Source organism: Triturus cristatus, chromosome 2_1 (assembly GCF_964204655.1).
Source record: "Triturus cristatus chromosome 2_1, aTriCri1.1, whole genome shotgun sequence".
NCBI lineage: Eukaryota > Metazoa > Chordata > Amphibia > Caudata > Salamandridae > Triturus > Triturus cristatus.
This window is the reverse complement of record NC_140581.1, coordinates 770,706,441-770,725,544: the sequence shown is the minus strand read 5'-3', so window position 1 is coordinate 770,725,544 and position 19,104 is coordinate 770,706,441.

Below are 19,104 nucleotides of genomic sequence, written 5' to 3'. Positions count from 1 at the left end.
GGGGGTAATTTCCTCTTTGAAGATTTTGTATGTCTCATTGGGAAGGCTATCGGGCCGGTGCTTTCCTATTCTTTAACCTTTTGATGATGCTATCTATTTCTGCTGTGGAGATCTCTTGGTTGAGAGCTGCTAGCTGGATGTTATTTAGACAGGGAAGTTTGTCCTAATTTAGCCAATCTCTTATCTCCAGTTGCATCACCATCACATCATCAGTGTATAACTCCTGGAAAAAGCTCACAAAAGCTTCCCCAATTGCCTTTTCTTCCATACACTTACTTCCTGATTTATCATTTATTATTTCCTTAATATTGTTTCTAACCAGGTCTAGTCTTGCTTTCCAAGCTAGCATCTTCCCGCACCCTTCCCCATATTCATGAATCGCAAGCCTGCTGGCTTCCCATCTCTGTTTCACTAGTCCCTCCACATAATCAGATAATATTCCTTTAGCTTCTATCAATTTACTTTGTAGTTCCTCTTTTAACAAGGCTTGGCACTCTATGTTAATTTTCCCTGAATATCATCAATAGCTTGGTTATAATCTCTTACTTTGTTCTTCCCCACCTTATGCTTATAAGCAGCTATATTTATTAATTTGCCCCGGAGAAACTCTTTGTAAGCGTCCCAGACAATATGTCGTGGGGCGGAGTAAGCGTTTTGTTTAAAAAAGAATACCGTTTCCTCTTTCAAAGATCTTACCACTTCAGCATCCCCTAATAAGGTTCTATCTAGAGTCCTCCTTGTCTGTCAATTCTGGACGAGTGGGCCAGCTTTTTGTTGTGAAAAGTATACCCTCTCTCCTGTCCTGCTTTCATTCTCCAAATATCCACCGAGGCTAGATTTTTTTAACAGATGATGCACAAAGTCCCTCATTTTAGGAGAGTTTACTGCTGGCCTAGTGGTAGATTTATCCAAGACTGGGTTCAGCAGTGTATCAAACCCCCCCCCCCCCACCTCAAAATTATGTCGTATTTTGTAGCAAGAAGCTCTTGGTATAATTCTCTAAGTGGAAAGGATCATCAATATTTGGGCCATAATAAGTCATGAAAGTATATCCTATACTATGAATCTTAACATATCTTATTGCCCATCTACCCCTAGTGTCAGTCATTAATCCCTGCAGCCTAGCCTGAGCCACTTTTTGTATAGGACTACCACTCCCTTCACATTACAGGACTGATTTGTGCACACAAGATGAGAGATCCATCTATTCCTTTTTAAGACTTCCAGCCATTCTTCACGACGCAAATGAGTTTCCTGTAATAGGATAACATCACTATCAGAAAGTCTTAATAACTCCAGAATCTTTCTTTGACTGGAATTTACCCGTAGACCATTAACATTCCATGAAGTTATTCTAAGATTACTCATCATTCCTTCCTTTCCTTTTGAAGCGATAATGTTCAGCCCTCTCTCCCTTCCAGTGCTCTATCTCTTTGCGTCAATGAGGACCATGCTTGTTTTACTTTTTCCCTAAATGCTCCCCACCCTGTGCTCAAATAAACTAAAAATTGTGAAAGTGTCAGTGTCGCTTCCCCCCTCCCACCCTAGGGAACCCTCCCTGTATCATGCCTGGGTATTCCAACATACCCTATTTGAGCTCCATGCCTCTGCCCATAGAATAACTTCAAACTTTTTAGGAAACTTTATGAGACTTAATCTTGACAATTAGATTTTCCACCTCGGATATCTCTTTCATGTTATACATTCTATTGTTCCACATTATTCTAAGGGTCGCCAGAAATTTCAGCTGTGCCATTGCCCCGAAAGCCTTCAAGTGCTGGATGTATTTTCCTAATTCCCACTGACGAGTTTGAGTAGCCTTGGAGATATCTGATCTAATTGTGAAGGACCAGTCCTGTTTTTTAAGCTCTTTGCCTCTAAGAGCCCTGGAGAGGATTAGTTTCTTGATCGTATAAGTGCGGAAATTTATCAGGCTTTTCCTAGGCTTTCCTAAAAGGATCACGATGAACTCTCTGGATGTCATTCTCTAAATCAAATTTTGCTGCTTCTGGAAAGAATTCTGTCAACAAATCCACTACAAAGTTCTTTAAATGTCCTTCCTCACTGCCTTCCGGAATGCCTAGGACCCTTAGATTATTTCTTCTTGAGTTATTCTCCAAAACTTCCAGTTTGTCCCTCAGCTCTTTCTCTCCTGCCTTCAGCGCCATTTTCTCCTTCTGGTTGTTTTTTACCTCCTCTTGTAATGACCCCAGTGAGGCTTCCATTACAAGAAGTCTCTCCATGATGTCGAACAATTTCTCCTCCAAACCTTCAAATGCTGTTTGAATTTTAGCCTGATTCTGCTCTGAGACAGCAACTCTTTCCTTAATATCATTTGATAGGGATAGGAGAATCCGAGTAATATCCATCCCAGGAAGTTCTTGTTCTTGTCCTTTCCCTGATATGCTTAGAACCTCTGTACTCTGACCCTTCTCTTCCCTTCCCTCTGGATTCTTGATATTCGTGAGATCATGACTTGAACTTGCTCTTATCTGGAGGGTCGGTGCCAAAATGTCCACAGTGAGGCTACTAAACAGCTCATCATTCAGTAAGGGAGAGAAGCGGTTTTCCAAAAGTAACATGGGGTCCACTTCGGTTGCAGGCAGAGGGGGTTCCATTCCGCAGGTCCCGGTCTGATTAGACTGAGACCCTTTGATCTTCTTAATCTTGAAAAAAGATCTCAGTAAGGGGGTGAGTTTAATTCTCTCTCCTGAGCTGCTAATAGATGGTATTCTGGGCTTGTGCCATTTTTAGTGACTTTACGAGAGGTACTTGTCTGGGTATTTGTGTTTGCGCTCCCCCAAAACTGCCCTCTGAAGCGGGTGTTATACTGCATGGAGTCTGGGTCACTCTGCTTCCCTGTAGTTCACCCCCCACAAATGTTGCATTCCTCAACGCGTACTTATTTTTTCCTACACTGTCGGAAGGGGTTAGTGTGAAGGGATCAAATAAGCGCCCCTCAATAGCTACTAACGCCTCCCCTTTTCTAGGTAAATAAGATGATAGTTCAGTAACCTTTTTACTTTCCTGCTGGCACAAGGATTCAAACTCTTTTTAGGGGTAATAGATAAGGTAACTAACCTTGTTTCTGTCACTATCTACTTCTGTGCGCCTGGAGAGGCATCCACTGTTGGGGGACAGGTGCTGGCTCTGCCCCTTATGCCCTGGAGGCAGATACGAGCTATCGCACGTCTATCGCGTCAGAGCTCTGCAGCGGCATAAAGGCACTGTGAGCCCGTGTCTGGGCTCGTTCCTCCCCCCCAGCGCTGCCAAGGGAATTTAACTCAGAAATAGAAACTGTCCCGCTTTGTTGCTGGCGAAGGAGCGGCAACTTGATGTCCTGCATACGGCGAGCCGTTGGAAGCTGAGAAGGACTGCTTCAGCCCAGACAGTAAGGAAGCCACAGCAAGGCGGCGGCAGCAGAGCTGAGAGCCGGAGCATTCGCAGGCCACCATGTTCCCCAAAATCACCTTTGTGTAGCTTCCTGACTGTTTCAAAACATTTATAGATAGCAGACTTGTGTGGTGCTTGGTACTGACCCAGTATCCACATGTTGCCAAATTCTCCCACTGCCATCAGCCATGCAAGAGGTGACCTACAGAATTTTAGCTGTCATGGGTACTGCCTGGGAACACTGCATGCACATCAATAAAGCTACCACTGGCATCACAGATACCCTACACATTGATAAAGTGCAATTGGTGTCCATTGTAGAAGATGTGTGGATTGTGTCCCGGTGGCTGAAGAACCACATGGGTGCAATCAATTGCATAACACTGGATAGCTGCTAGGATCTTGACATATGCTGGGATGGCGTGGGGGTGGCATGTCCCAGAGTCAAGGCCCTGCTTCCACTCACAAACCACCTCCAAGATGACATCTGGGGGGAAACAATATCTGGCCCTGACATCTTGGCTGGATATCTCAATTAAGTGTATCCTTTGTCTAAAAATCCTCTCTTCTCTCCTTCTCCTCCTCCTTTTCCTCAAATCATCCTGTCGCATGGCAAGTGGCAAACCAACAAACACATTCAGCGACATGTTGAAAGATCTGAAAGGGGTTGCTTGTGTCAGATCTGCTTTTATGTTAACAGCAGGGCTGGAATTGGCTGATGGGCTGAGGAGTCTCAGCTGAGGTTGTGGGGGGATGGTAGGCACAGAAACAAGTGTGTCAGGTTGAATGCAAACTTCCTCCGCACTGAGTTCGGAGATTCTGCCACAAGTGTGGAGACTCTGCTACAAGTACGTAAATTCTGCCCTGGATGAGGAGATTCCGCCCAAATGCAGATGTAAAGATACTACTCATAAATGCCCTTTGTGAATACCGAAATTTGTAAACTTAGACTCAAGTCTACGTTTACCTTTGTGAATCTGGCCCCAAGTATATTCTTCATCAACTGACTTCCAGCTCTCTTACAGTTTTCTCTCCAACTCGCCTTTCTTCATTAGGACATATTCCATTGCCTTAGTTCCACATTCTACATTGAATAGGAACATTCCAGTAACTCTACACATATCCCCCTATGCATACAATAAACACATTAAAATATATAAATGAACATAAAAACAATATTTGAACAGTATACACAATTTGGCATTAAAGGTTTGTACATAACAAAATACTTCCACAATGAGAGATATAAGATTTCACAGTAGGGATCCTTTCCCTACAACTCATTGTCCAAGAACCTATGTGGGCACTTGAACAAATTCCCCACACTCCACACAGATCCATTCATTAAGATGACAACACTTTTCTTCACTTCCTTCAACTGCATTAGTTTGGAGAACTTACTTTCACCTTTCCTGACAATACCATCTCTCCTGATTGCCATCCAATCAGCCTTCCTGATCTCAGTTGTTTCAACATCTTTTCTCGCATAATAATACTCCTTGGTCCTCAGTTGTCTTTCCGCCACATCCCTTTCCACACCACACCAATCCACCCACACAGACTCCTTGCTTTTCGACCGCGCCAGAACCTCTTTCAAACCCTTTCAGCGATATGAATAGTGGCACTCCGAGTCACAGAATGAGGCGTTATTCTTTATGCCAGAGTCAGGTTCCTCAATTCACTTCTTCATAACAACCCATTGGCCAAGGAGAGCTGGATATTCTCCATGTCCAGGTGGTTGACTCTTTCAACTAATTCATTGGCCTGAGGCCTGAAGAAAGCAACTCTCTTGTGCTTGACACTCATTCTATCCAAGAATTCCTTCATGCTCCAGGAGAAGAAATGCACCCCATTATCAGATACCAATATATTAGGAATGCCTTCATCCATGAAAACTCTTTCAAAAAATCCAATGACACTCAACATATCATTAGAATTGGTGCTTTCTATGACAAACCACTTAGAATGATAATCAACCAAGACAATCATATATTTGCTTATTATAAAGTTTGGTAATGGGACCAAGGAAATCAGTTGCCACCCTCTACCAGGGCCTCTTGTGTAAATACACACAACTCAAAGGACGTTTCATCACAACTTTTATTTTGTCCCTATTACACATGCATAGCACTCCTTGACCACACTTTCAATGCTTTCATCCACTGTGGGCTTCCAGAAAGACTGATGGACCCATCTTTTCGTCATATTGCAATCTCGGCACCCCTCATGCACAATTTGAATGATCTGTTTCCTAAGTCTCTCAGGTGGCATAATTTAGCTCCTCCTCCACAGCTTCCTATGACACACACTCAATTTATTCTTCACTTTGTGATAACCCTTCAGATGGGTATTGCAGGCCTGACAATAATCCCACCCTGCAGAGGCACACCTCTTTACTTCTTGTAGCAATATATGCTCTGACTTTGCCATGTCCCATTGATTGTTTCTAAGGCCTTTCTTCCGTTCTTTCCATCAACACATGATATCTACTTCTGCACCCTGGTTCAACTCCTCCACAGGTATTGTGGATAAACAATCGGCAATTAAATTTTTTAAACCCTTCACGTATTTCATTTTAAAGCTGTACTCTAACACAGATTGCATCCACCTGGATATTCTTGATGTTTCGATGCCCTCCAGTCCTTTTCCTCCTTTGAATTAATGGATTAGGGGCTTATGATCAGTATTAGCCTTGAAAGGTAAACCCCATACAAAATATCAGTAATGCCTGATTAACCCAAGCAACAAGCCAAGGCTTGCCTCTCAATAACAGAATAGAAAGATTCCGCTTTTAGGAGACGTCTTGAAGCAAAACCAATTGTTCTGTTATGACCATTCTTCACTTGCGTCAATTCTGCCTCTATACCCATATTACTTGCATCTGTTGTTATGTACATGTTTACTGTTACATCAAAATGGCCCAGTGAGGGAGCTTGGAGAATACCTTCCTTTACCTTGTTCAAGGCCATGTCACACTGTTCATCCCATTTAAAATTGACCTCTTTTTCATTATTAGTCTCAAAGGTTCTACAGTTTCTGTAAATTAAGTCATACATTTGGAGCAATACTCCACTAGCCCTAGGAAAGATTCCAACTGATTCTTATTTGTAGGTGTAGGTGCATTCTCCACAGATATGATAATACTCCTTTTGGGTCTGATGCCATCTGTGGAGATATCATGCCCGAAGAATGGGACCTGTGTTCTCTTCAATTGACACTTCTCCTTATTTATTGTCAATCTGTGCATATTGAGACATTCCATCACCTTGTTCATCAATTTGTTGTGCTCTCTTTTGTTCCTACCCACAATTAAAATGTCATCCTGAAAACGTAGAACCTTCTTGAGTCAATCAAATATGCATTGTATCATGCTTTGGAACACAGCAGATGCCCACGCTGATCAGAAGGGCATCCTGCAATAGTAGAAGGCCCCCAGCGGGGTGAGTAACGAGGTAAGTGCCTTGGATTCCTTGGTCAAGTATATTTGATATGCAGCAGACATATCTACAACACTAAAAATCACACTCCCACCCATGGCTGTTAACAGTTCCAAGATATTGGGCAAGGGTTGTTCTTGTTCAAATTGCGTATATCAACACACATCCGAATCTTACCCCTTCCTTCAGAGCCACCATCATAGGTGCCAACTACTCCGAAGACTCAATAGGTTCTATAATGCCTTGCTCCAATAACTTATTCAATTCATTTTGTAGAGGCTTCCTCCTTAAATGTGGAACGTTTCTTACCTTATGCACCACCAGAATAGCATTGGTCTTTAAAATTATTCTGTGTGAGAAATCCTTGAGTTTTCCTAAGTCAGCAGAAAATAACTCAGGAGGCTTTCCCATTAGAGTCTTACCATAATTCCCCAGGGTGTTTTCATTCATCTCCACATTTTGCACTTCAACAGTCATGACTGGTTTCTCAACATTGGGGTTTAAAATTATGTTGAGATCCTTTTGATGAAGCCAACCCAGAAGATCTGATCCTTGTTCCGTTATATATACTCGCACTAACACTTTCTTTGCATCAAAACTTATTACCATCCAGGTTATTCCCAAGTTCTCAATAGTTTTTCCACCATAACCCAAGGCCTAAATATCAGATTTACTCTATTCTGGACTAACCTCCTTCCAATTCTTACTGCAAGTGTCCTTTGACAACAGTGTGTACAAACTCCCTGAGCCCGCTAACATTCTCACATCACAGTCATCAAGACTTACAGTACAATGTGATTTTCCAATTTGTCCATGTTCTCCTATCTACATTGTGGCTAAGGAAGTTGTGTTAAATGCCTGTTCACAATCTTTGCCAATAGGATCATTGTAATTCTCCACTGCAAGCACCAACCCTTGTTTATTTCCACATGTCTCATCTATCTCCTTCACTTTTACTAATCTGTCCTTTGACCTACAAACTTTGGAAAAATGTCCTTTTATATTGCAATTCCTACACCTGACATTTCTTGCCATGCACCTGGTACTAGACTGTATATGGCCAGGAGCACCACAACTGTAACACTTAATTATTATAGAACTCATCCTCTGTATTGCAGATTGGGGTTGCACTTTGTCATTAGATTTTTACTGCAACTGACTCTTGTTACCAGACTTCGCCTTCAGTTTGGTAACTTCCTCCACCGGCATGTACACTTTAGTTGAGTAGTATTTTAATGATTCACTACTACTAGTACTAGTCTTATCCATCTCTTTTATCCATTGCTGCGTGCGTTCTAAGCCCTTGGCAAAATAGAGGCACCTCTTTTCTCTCCTCAACACATCAATATTCAACGCACACAGAGTGTGGGAAAACCTCGGTGAATCCAGCATTCCTAGTTATGAGGTAATAAAAGGCTTGTTCAATTTGTGTACATGGTGGAATACATGTGTATCACACATGCAACGTGTTTAGTTTTAACACTTCCCTGTGGCAAACACACGGTGTTAGAAATTATGTACGAATGGGCTCGTGGTGGAAGATGCGCATGACACTACACGCGATGTGCTTAGCTTTAAATGTGGGAGGCATGAGATAGCGAGCACGCGGCACGCAGCATAAATTGCCAATATGCGGCGTATTTGAATTTTAATAACTTGTGAAGCAGTGCAGTATGTTATGTTCAGTTAGGCTGCCTCCGCACTTAACATTTAAATGCTACACATCAATTTGACTGTCTCTGTACACCTGCTTAATTGTATGCTGAATGTGTAAAATGTGCCAAACCTATGCATACAGCATAGATCACTGTGCAAGCCGTACAGTACGTTTGGTTCAATCTTGCCACCCATACTCTTAGTTTAAAAGCTATGCACTCAGAGTGTAAATAACATCACACTTTCTTTGTACACCCATCTTCCTGTTCGCTCAGCCCGACTCCCGTCTTGCTGTTCATTTAGCCTTGACTCAGCTCTTATAGGAATGTTACCTTACACAGAATCACAGTCCATGATATATTTCTTTCTCATTTTACACCCCACATGATTAGTTACGCCACAATTTCAGCTCCACACACATCAGTTCCATTTACAGCATAGATTTATGGTTTAAATTGCATGCAGGGACATGGAAGATGACATCAGTATATCAGAGGCATCGCAAAGGGCTAACCTCCCCCTCACCCCCAAAGGATCCAAAAACATCTCCTTTAAAAGTTATCGCAAAGTGTGCAACTATAACATACATCAGTTACTGCAGCGATTGAGCTCACTGATCAAGAAGGTTAAGTGACCTTACTTACTCAACGTGAGCAATCTAAAAGATTGGTCGCATTTCAATATGGTCCTGAAGAAGGCCCATTGACCCGCCAGGGCAAACCAGGGCAGAAGCATGTCGACCTACCACGACCTCACACTAGGTGCGGTAGATCACTAACACATCCACTTAGCACCACCCACTACTATTTTTAACACTGCCCCTTCCTTGTTAAATAAAAGAGTAGACAAAGGAATTGAGGTAATTTTAACCTCACTTTAATTACACCTGTCTAAAAACCAGTCGGTCTCCTTCCAGGTGGAGGAACGCAGATCACATGGAGAACGGAACACTCAAGTGACAAAAGACCCAATGATGAAGCTATTCACTTGACTGACAGTGTGAAGAACAAACATATGCTGCACCCAGAGTTAACTGTTAATGAGGGTCTACACAGGACTAGGATCGGAAGACTCTGAGAAAACATGACATATGATTAATTCCCCTCTGATTTGGATTATGTACACATATATGGATGTGGCTGTATGGATATTTCATTTTGCCTGCAAATGCCTGCATTCCTGCTGGATACATAAGAGCTGAATGTGGGTGTGGGTGAGTGTTTAAGTGCCTCTGTCAGTATATCACTGGGTGTATTACTGCCTTTATCCTTTTGAACATAGCCATGCGAGTTGCAGTATGTTTAGGTGAGGACCTCTGTGACCGAACAAAAAGGTCTGCAAGTGCACATAGAGCTCAATCAAACTTTGAAAAACATGTGTTATCTTTAAAGGTCATAACTCCCTGTTCTTTGGCCTACCTACAGATTCCATTAGAGGTGAGTTACAGGTAGTAGAACAGGAGCTCAAAGCTTAGCAACAGGTCTTGAATGTGAAATTTGTCTAGCAGAAAAACTGCACACACAGGCTTTGCAGTTGGAGGCTTGACACATCTTTAAATGCATATTTGCCTCCATGAGGGACTTCTTAGTGGCAGTGTGTCGGTACATATCTAAATAAGTGTCTCAGTGCCTATCCGGGTGTGATATTAAATATGTAGGCACTTATGTTGGTATATGTCTGGCTCTCTTAGTTGCTGTATGGGTTTCTAAATGTACATGGAATAGCATGCATGGATTTCTTATCGGCTGTTTTAGTGAGTATTGGAATATTCACCTGCATTTGCAACTGCCTCCATTACTGCTGGACACATAAAAGCTGTATGTGTGTGTGAGTTAATTTTTAGGTGCCTCTGTCACTGTCTGACTGGGTGTATTATTCACCCTATCCTTTTACACATAGGTATGAGAGTTACAGTATGGGTAGGAGAGTGTCTCTGCAACTGCACATATGGGTCTACATGTGCACATATAACTCAATCAACCTTGAATGTTTTAGCTTTTAAGCTTATAGCTCTCTGTTCTATGGCCTACCCACACCCTGCCTTAGAGGTGAGTTATATATAGTAGAGCAGGAGTCCAAGGCTTAACAACGTGCTTTGAATCTCAAGTTGGCCCACCAAGAAAATTGCATATACATACACTCTATAGTAACTAGCCCAAGACTTGTAAAAACGCCTACTTCTCTTCATCAGTGGCTTGTTAGTGTCAGTGCTTCACTACATTTCTCAAAGACTAACTCAATGCCTATGTGCGTGTCTCATTCCATATCTAAATACATTTCTAGGTTTATGTCTGCTGCTCTTAGTTACTGTACACTCTCTCATTGTGTATGTAAGGAACAGCATGGATTGCTTACTGGCTCTGTTAGTGCATATTGGAATTATTGAACTGTGTGTGCAACTGCCTCCATTACTGCTTAAATCGTAAGAGCTGTATATATGTGTGAGTGGATGTTTAAGGCCCTCTGTTACTGTCTGACTAGGGGTATTAAGGGCTCTATCCTTTTACATATAGGTATGTGAGTTCTAGTATGGGTAGGAGACAGGTGCTATAACTGGACATTTGGGGCTGCAGGTTTGCACGCAACTCAATCAAACTTAAAACACAATGTCTTATATTTTAAACTCATACATCCGAGCCCTACGGCCTACCTACAACATCTCTGAGGAGTGACTTATTTGTAGTAGAAGAAGAGTTTAAGGCTTAGCAACCAGTTTTGAATGTCAATGCGACTTAGCATTAAAACTGCATATACACACTCTAGTGTACCAGTCCCAAGACAGGTTTTCAAAGGCCTATTTGTCTGGATGGGTAACTTGGTAGCATCAGTTCTTCAGTGCATACCTAAATGAATTTGTCAGTGCCTATGTGGGTGTGTCATTGGACATGTAAGTAAGTATGCTGATAAATGTCTTGGTCTCTTAGTTACTCTTTTGGACTCTTACTATGTATTTAAAGAGCTACATGAATTGCTTGCTGCCTGTGTTAGTTAGTATTGGGGTACTTAGCTGTGTGTATAACTGTCTCCATTAGTGCTGGACACATAAGATCATTATGTTTGTGTGAGTGAATCTTTAAGTGCCTCTGCCAATGTCTGACTGGGTGTATTATATTTGCTGTATCTTTCTACACATAGGTATGTGAGTTGCAGTATGAGAGTATCTCTGTAACTAGACTCATCAGTCTGCAAGTGCACATGTAACTCAATCAAACTTAAAACAGCATGTGGTACATTTTAAGCTCACAGCTCCATGTCCTATGGCCTCCCTACAGCCGGCCTTAGGGGTGGCATATGTAGTAGATGACGAGTTTAAGTCTTAACAACATGTCTTTAATGTGAAGTCGGCCTCTCAGGGAAACTGTCTACACAGGCTCTACACTAGCAGACCCAAGACATTTTTAAACACCTGTTTGTCTCCTTGAGTGACTTGTAAGTGTCAGTTCGTCAGAACATATCTAAATGTGTGTCTCAGTCCCTATGTGGCTGTGTCATTGGATATCTAGGTAAGTATAGTGGTATTTCTCTGGCTCTCTTAGTTTCTGTATAGGTTTATAAATGTGTGTGTAAGGGCCTGCATAGATTGCTTACTGGCTGTATTAGTGAGTATTTGGATATGTGTCTGCAACTGCCTCCATTACACCTGGATTCATACGAACTGTATGTATGTCTGAGTGAATGTTTGAGTCTCTGTCACTGTCTGACTGTGTTTTTTAGTATCTCTATTCTTTTATACATAGATATATGAGTTGCAGTATGGGTAGGAGACTGTGGGGCATATTTACAATATTTTGGCATAGGGCAGTGCCGCAAGCCTAGCTGCGCTACCCTACATCAAAAGAAAAGGGCCAAAATGAGCCATATCTACAATATACTGCACATTCCTGTCCTTTCTGCCAGCACAGGCAGACAAATTGCAGCTGAGTACCAATCGCGGGTATCGCAAGGGTATCTGTCTTGTTGGCATGATTGTGTTTCTGCAGGAAGGGATACCTTCCTGCACAAAACAACAAAAGTTGGCATTTTCATTGTTCTATGTATCCTTCGGAATTCAGCACATGTGGAAAGAGGAACACACGAGGAGACATTTAAACATTTCTCCTTGTTACGTCTGCTTTGGGAAGGTGTTAGTTTTGGAGCTGCTCAGATTTACGCTGTGTTGAAAATCTGAGGCAGTGTCAAAAACCATGGGTGTTGCGTGGGTTCACCCACAACAACACCCATGGAATGCCCCTTTCATGCAGTGTAAGGCATTGCCTTACTCCATGTTTACAAGGTCATGAAAAGCCATGCAGGATGGCTTTGCGTGGCCTTGTAAATATAGGCCGGCACACTGTGCCTCAGGAGCATCACAAAAGTGACATTCCTGTGGCATAAATGTGCCAGAGGGGCATTGCAAATATGCCCCTGTGTCTGTAATAGGACATGTAGCTCTGCAAATGCACATGTGACTCAATCAAAGTTGAAACAATATGTGATATCTTTATAGCTCATGGGTCCCTCTCCTACGGCCTACCTACAGCCTTCCTTAGATGTGAGTTGTATGTAGTAGAACAGGAGTTTAATGCTTAGCAACATGTCTTGAATGTGTAATCAGCCTAGCAGGTAAACTGCATACACAGGATCTACAGTAGCAGGCCCAAGACATGTTTAAATGCCTACTTGTCTCCATGATTTATTTATAAGTCTCAGTTCTTCACTTCAGATCTAACTGAGTGTCTCAGCCCCTATATCACTGTATCACTTCAAATTTATTCTGACAGAAAATGATAGGTACAACTCTTCATATCCAGTAAAGGCAATTTTCCCCTCTCTTTTTTGCAGTGAAACTGATGTAATTAGCAAATCGAAACGTTCCCTTAATTCTTTCCTCTTCTTAAACTACTATTCAGTGGTCATTTTCTTTAGCCAGTTATCGTTCTCCTGATAAGAAGCCCAATCTAGTAGTATATGTGGATGGATTTGTGACTTCATTGCAACGCCCAGCGCAGCCCCCATGTAACTTTGCGACAGAGTCGCTAATCCATACGAGGGTCCATTAAAACATTAACAATGATAGTGCTATACTATATTTTAGCTATATTTCACAGCCCAAGACAGAGCTGCACTAGAAAATGTGCACTTCATCACACATGCTATCTCTAAACTACTCTGCTTTATACTTTCAAGCAATAGTACATTTGCAACTCTTCCCCAAAACTATTTTACCACAGTTGCCATGGCAACCTCCTTTCAGTCAACAGAACGTTCTAACAGGAGCATACCAGCTTCAAGTTCAACCGTAGCAAGTGGGGTTGACCTCTTGAAAATATAAGCATATCCACATTAGTGTTACTTCTCTTACATTTATCCAGAACCAATCACAGATCTACTTACTTTACTTATAAAATCACTACCTATTTTCAGCTAACAAATTAATTACACAACCCAATCAAATATGCCCTTTTCTTAAATCAGACCCACTCCTCCATTTCATTCAACCACCAGTCACATTCAGCTACAGTCTTTCCTCTGTGCCACTGCTCCTGTGGATTGTGGGTCACAGCTATGTATTTTGGGCCAATTAGTGTGCTAGAAAGAGTGAAATTGACAGAGACTTGAGTTTACTTAATGTGGACATTATTTGGATTGGCCAGAGAGGGTTGAAGTGGTAGCAATTGCTGACTTTGGTTGTGAGCATTGCAGATTGCCAACATCCAGACCTCTTAATTGTACACTGTTGTGGCAGTGGCTGAGGCACACTTACTGGGGTAGAATTGGAAACAGCAATGAAGGAGACCTTTTGCCAATTAATGGCACTTTTCCCACACACTTTTTGTAGTTCTGCAACATTCGTCAAAGGCAGAAATGGAAATGGTGAGGCAAATTCAGTTCACAAACAGACACAAATCAGTAAACATGTTAATAAAACAGTTCTTGCATTCATTAGAGACCACAACATGGACTCCATCTACAAATACACTTGCGCTTTGACATGGAGGATGTATATCGAAATGATGGAGCATATTTCTCTGAGAAAGGCAGCAGGATATTCGTTAACAACTTGAAAGACTGCATCCTGTTTTATGTTTAGTTATCATATATAAACAGTAAGCCCAAAGGCTTTTTTAAGAGCCACCCTAGTACCAAACACTAAATAACTTTCATTTCAAAACCGTTTTGTTTTTTTATCCATCCTGGATCCGCGAAGCAAAAGCATGAATTACATGCACAACACTACATTTAACATTCATAACTCTATGAATGTGGCAATGGCTCTGTGAGTGGTTATGTGAGTGTCAAAATGTGTGTATAAGTGGGTACCTAAATCTCATGGGTCTATAGTCCCTTTTTGAGTGGGTGTGTGAGTTAGTGCATGAGGGTCTCAGTGGGTCTGAGAGCAGGTGCATGTAAATAGGAGTGGGTCTGTGAGTGAGTGCATCACTGTCTGACTGGGTCTGTAAGTGAGTGCATGAGTGTTTGAGTAGGTTTCTAAGTGCATGTGAGAGTGTCTGAATGGGTCTGTGAGTGAATGCATGAGTGTCTCAGTGGGTCTGTGAGTGGTTGCATGTGTGTTTGATTGGGATTGTGAGTAGGTGCATGAGTTGGGTCTCTGAGTAGGTCTGTGAATGGAAGTTTAAGTGTCTGAGAGGGTCTGAGAATGGGTGCATGAGTCTCTGATTAGATCCATCAGTACATACATTACTTTCTGAGTAGGTGTGTGAATAGGTGCATGGGTGTCTCAGTGGGTCTGACAGTAGGTGCATGAGTCTGTGAGTGGGTGCATGAGTCTCTGAGTACATCAGTGAGTCGGTGCAGGAATGACTGAGTGGGTCTGTCAGTGGGGGCATGAGTGAGTGGGTCTGAAAGTGGATGCATAAGTCGCTGAGTGGGTCTATGAGTGGGTGCATAAGTCTCTAAGTTGATCTGTTAGGGGCTCTGTTAGTGTCTGAGTGAACCTGTGTGTCTGTCAGTGTCTGAGTGGGTATGTGAGTGGGTGCATGAGTCTCTAATTGGTGCTGTGAGTGGGTGCATGAGACTGAGTGGGCCTGTAAGAGGGTGTGTCACTTTTGAGTGGGTCTGAGAGTAGGGGCATGAGTTTCTAATTGGGTCTGTGTGTGGGTGCATGAGTCTCTGAGTGGGCCTGTGAGTGGGTTTGTCAGCTTCTGAGTGGGTCTAAGAGCGGGTGCATGAGTGTCTGATTGGGTCTGAATGTGGGTGCATGAGTCTCTAAGTGGGTCTGTGATTAGCTCTGTGAGTTTCTGAGTGGGTCTATGAGAGGATTTGAGAGTGTCTGAGTTGGTTTCTGAGTAGTGGCTTGAGTCTCTAAGTGGATCTGTGAGTGAGTGCATAAGAGTCTGAGTGAGTCTGGTAGTGGGTGCATAAATCTCTGAGTGGGTCTGATGGGGGTGCATAAGTGTCTGAGTGGTTCTGTGAGCGTGTGTGTGAGCCTCTGAGTGGGTAAGTCAGAGCATGAGTGACTGGGTGCCTAATTCTCTGATTGGGTCTGTGAGTGGCTGCATGAGTGTCTGAGTGGGTGCATGAGTGTATGAGTAAGTCTGTGAGTGGGTGTGTGAGTATCTGAGTGGGTCTATGAGTGGGTGCATGAGTCTCTGAGTGGGTCTGTGAGTGACTGGTTGAGTGTCTCGAGTAGATGTGTAAGTCCCTCAGTCGATCTGTGAGTGTTTGCTTGAGTGTCTGAGTAGGTCTATGAGTGTGTATTTGCCCATCTGAGTGGGTCTGTGAGTGGGTGCATGAGTGTCTGAGTGGGTCTGGTAGTGGGTGCATGACTCTCTGAATAGGTCTGTGAGTGGGTGCAAGAGTGTCTGAATGGGTCTGTGTTTGGCTGTGTGAGTGTCTGAGTGGGTCTGTGAGTGGGTCCATGAGTGTCTGGCTCAGTCCATGACTGGGTTTATGATTGTCTGAGAGGGTCTGTGAGTTGGTGCATACATGCCTGTTTGGGTCTTTGAGTGGGTGGATTAGTTTCTGAGTGGGTGAGTCAGTGGGTGCATGAGTGCCTGAGTGGGTCTGTGAGTGGGTACATAAGTGTCTGAGTAGATCTGTGAGTGGGTATGTAAGTGTCTGAGTGGGTCTGTGAGTCAGTTCATGAGTGTCTGAGAGGGTCTGTGAGTGGGTGCATGCCTATCTAGGGGAGTAAATGGATACATGAGTCTCTGAGCAGGTCTCTGAGTGGGTGTGTGAGTTTCTGAATGGGCCTGTGAATGGGTGCATACATCTCTCAGTGGTTCTGTGAGTGGGTGCATGAGACTCTGAGTGGGTCTCTGAGTGGGTGCATGAGTGTCTGAGATGGTCTGTGAGAGGATACTTGAGTCTCTGAGTAGGTCTGTGAGTGGGTGCATGAGTGTCTGAGAGGGTCTCTGAGTGGGTTAATGAGCTTCTGAATGGGTGAGTGACTGGGTACATGTGTGAGTCTCTGAGTGGGTGTGTGAGTGGGTACATGAGCCACTGAGTGGGTATGTGAGTAGATGCATGAATCTCTAATTAGGTCTGTGAGTGGGAGTGTAAGTGTCTGAGTGGGTCTGTGAGTGGGTGCATGAGTCTCTGAGTGGGTCTTTGAGTGGGTACATAAGCCTCTGAGTGGGTGAATGAGTGGGTGCATGAGCCTCTGAGTGGGTGTGTGAGAGGATGCATGAATCTCTAATTAGTCTGTGAGTGGGTGTGTGAGTGTCTGAGTGGGTCTGTGAGTGAGTGTCTGGGTGGGTCTGTGAATGGCTGAATGAGTCTCTCAGTGAGTCTGTGAGTGGGTGTATGAATGTGTGAGGGTCTGTGAGTGCATGTACTTCTGTGCAAGTGAGTCTGTCAATGAATTTGTTTTGTAATTTTTTCAACAAGGTTTATGATTCTGCCATGAAATTTCACCATGCTGAGCATTACAACGGGTCCAACCATGTATAAAAAACTGATTTTGTCCATTTCAAAACTCATAAGGGAGCCTCTCAGAGATCCCTAAAATGCACCCATGGGTTAAGAGTACCCCTACCCTGACCCCTTCTGGAATTGTAACCTTTTTTTCAATCCCCCTGGACTGCATCTCGCTTCATAAAATCGGGGCTGCAACTTTCTACACAGGTGTGATTGGCAATCACAGGACTGCTCCTGACACGTAGGTTTACAAAGATCTGCTTAGGTGCCGTAAAGGGTCCACTTCCCTAGACATAGAAATTTGTATTTATTTCAATAACTCTAAAACTACTGAATGTATTTACATCCAGCGGATCGGGATGTAGTCGTGTTCAAAATCCCCATGGGAACTAACATGGGAAAAACGCTTTGGGTGAATGTCCCTGAAACCTATGGTTTTATCAGTGAATTTCCAAGGTTTTTTAAATGCTGATTTCTAACTACAAATGTAGTAGTCGCATTTGCAGAGTGGTGCAGAAAGGGGCCTGGTCCTCCGGCCAGCGCTCAGGAATTCCGGTGCATAGGACTTACAGGAGGTACTAGCAGGGCTACTTGGCTGCCAAAGTCCCTCAGGAGTAAAGTGGATTTCATCCCCCAACCAGTACTGTGCCAGAAGATGCATCTGCAGAGTTGTAGAGAAATGGGGCATGGCCTGGTATGAGAAGTTAGCAATCCTGCTGTGTGGGACTTACTGGAGGTAATAGGAGGGGTAGTTGGCCCCCAAGGTTGATATTGGGGGCTAACAAACCCTCCTGTTACTTCCAGTAAATCCCACACAGTGGGATTGCTAAGAGGTGTTCGGAGGCCACGCTCACCTTTCTCCACCATGCTGCAAACACGACTGCTATGTTATAGTTAGAAATTAACATTTAAAAAACCTTAGAAATTCCCTGAAAAAAACATAGGTTTCAGGGACGTTATAGTTAGTTGGACACTCGTATACAACCAGAGAAATTTGGCTGTTATAGTTAGTAGAGCTAACTATAACTCACTCCCCCGCAATGTACTGCTGATGACGTCACATATTACATCACTCATGACATGCTCAGTGACATCACTGATGACAACTCAAATGACATCACTGATGACATCACTGATGACATAATCCACGTGATCATTTGATGCACCTCCTCACACCCTAATAAAACCTTTCATACACCCACTCTAAAATAAAGACTACCAATATCGAAACCATAGACAGACCAATAGCAGTTAGTACATATCTGCTTAGTGATTCACACGTCTACACACACATCCACCCACTAACCCATACAGTCACTCATACATGCAGTCATTCATCAAAACAGCCACTGATATATCCACTCATACATGCATATCGATAATGTGGGCCCGATTCACAGAACTAACTTAAGAAAAAATCCTAAACTTACTACCATTTTGGTATTCTCAGAAGGCACTTACTACCATTTTGGTATTCACAGAAGTTAGGACTCTTAACTTTAGTACTCCTAAATGCCTTCTGTGAATACCGAAAGTCTTAAAGTTAGGATTTTTCTCAGTTTAGGAGTAGTAAAGTTAGGAGTCCTAACTACTCCTAAACTGAGAAAAATGAGTAAGTGCCTTCTGTGAATACCAAAATGAGTAAGTGCCTTCTATGAATACCAAAATGGTAGTAAGTTTAGGATTTTGTGTTAAGTTAGTTCTGTGAATCGGGCCCTCACACACTGCCACTGACCCAAAGAGTTACTCAAAAACCTAG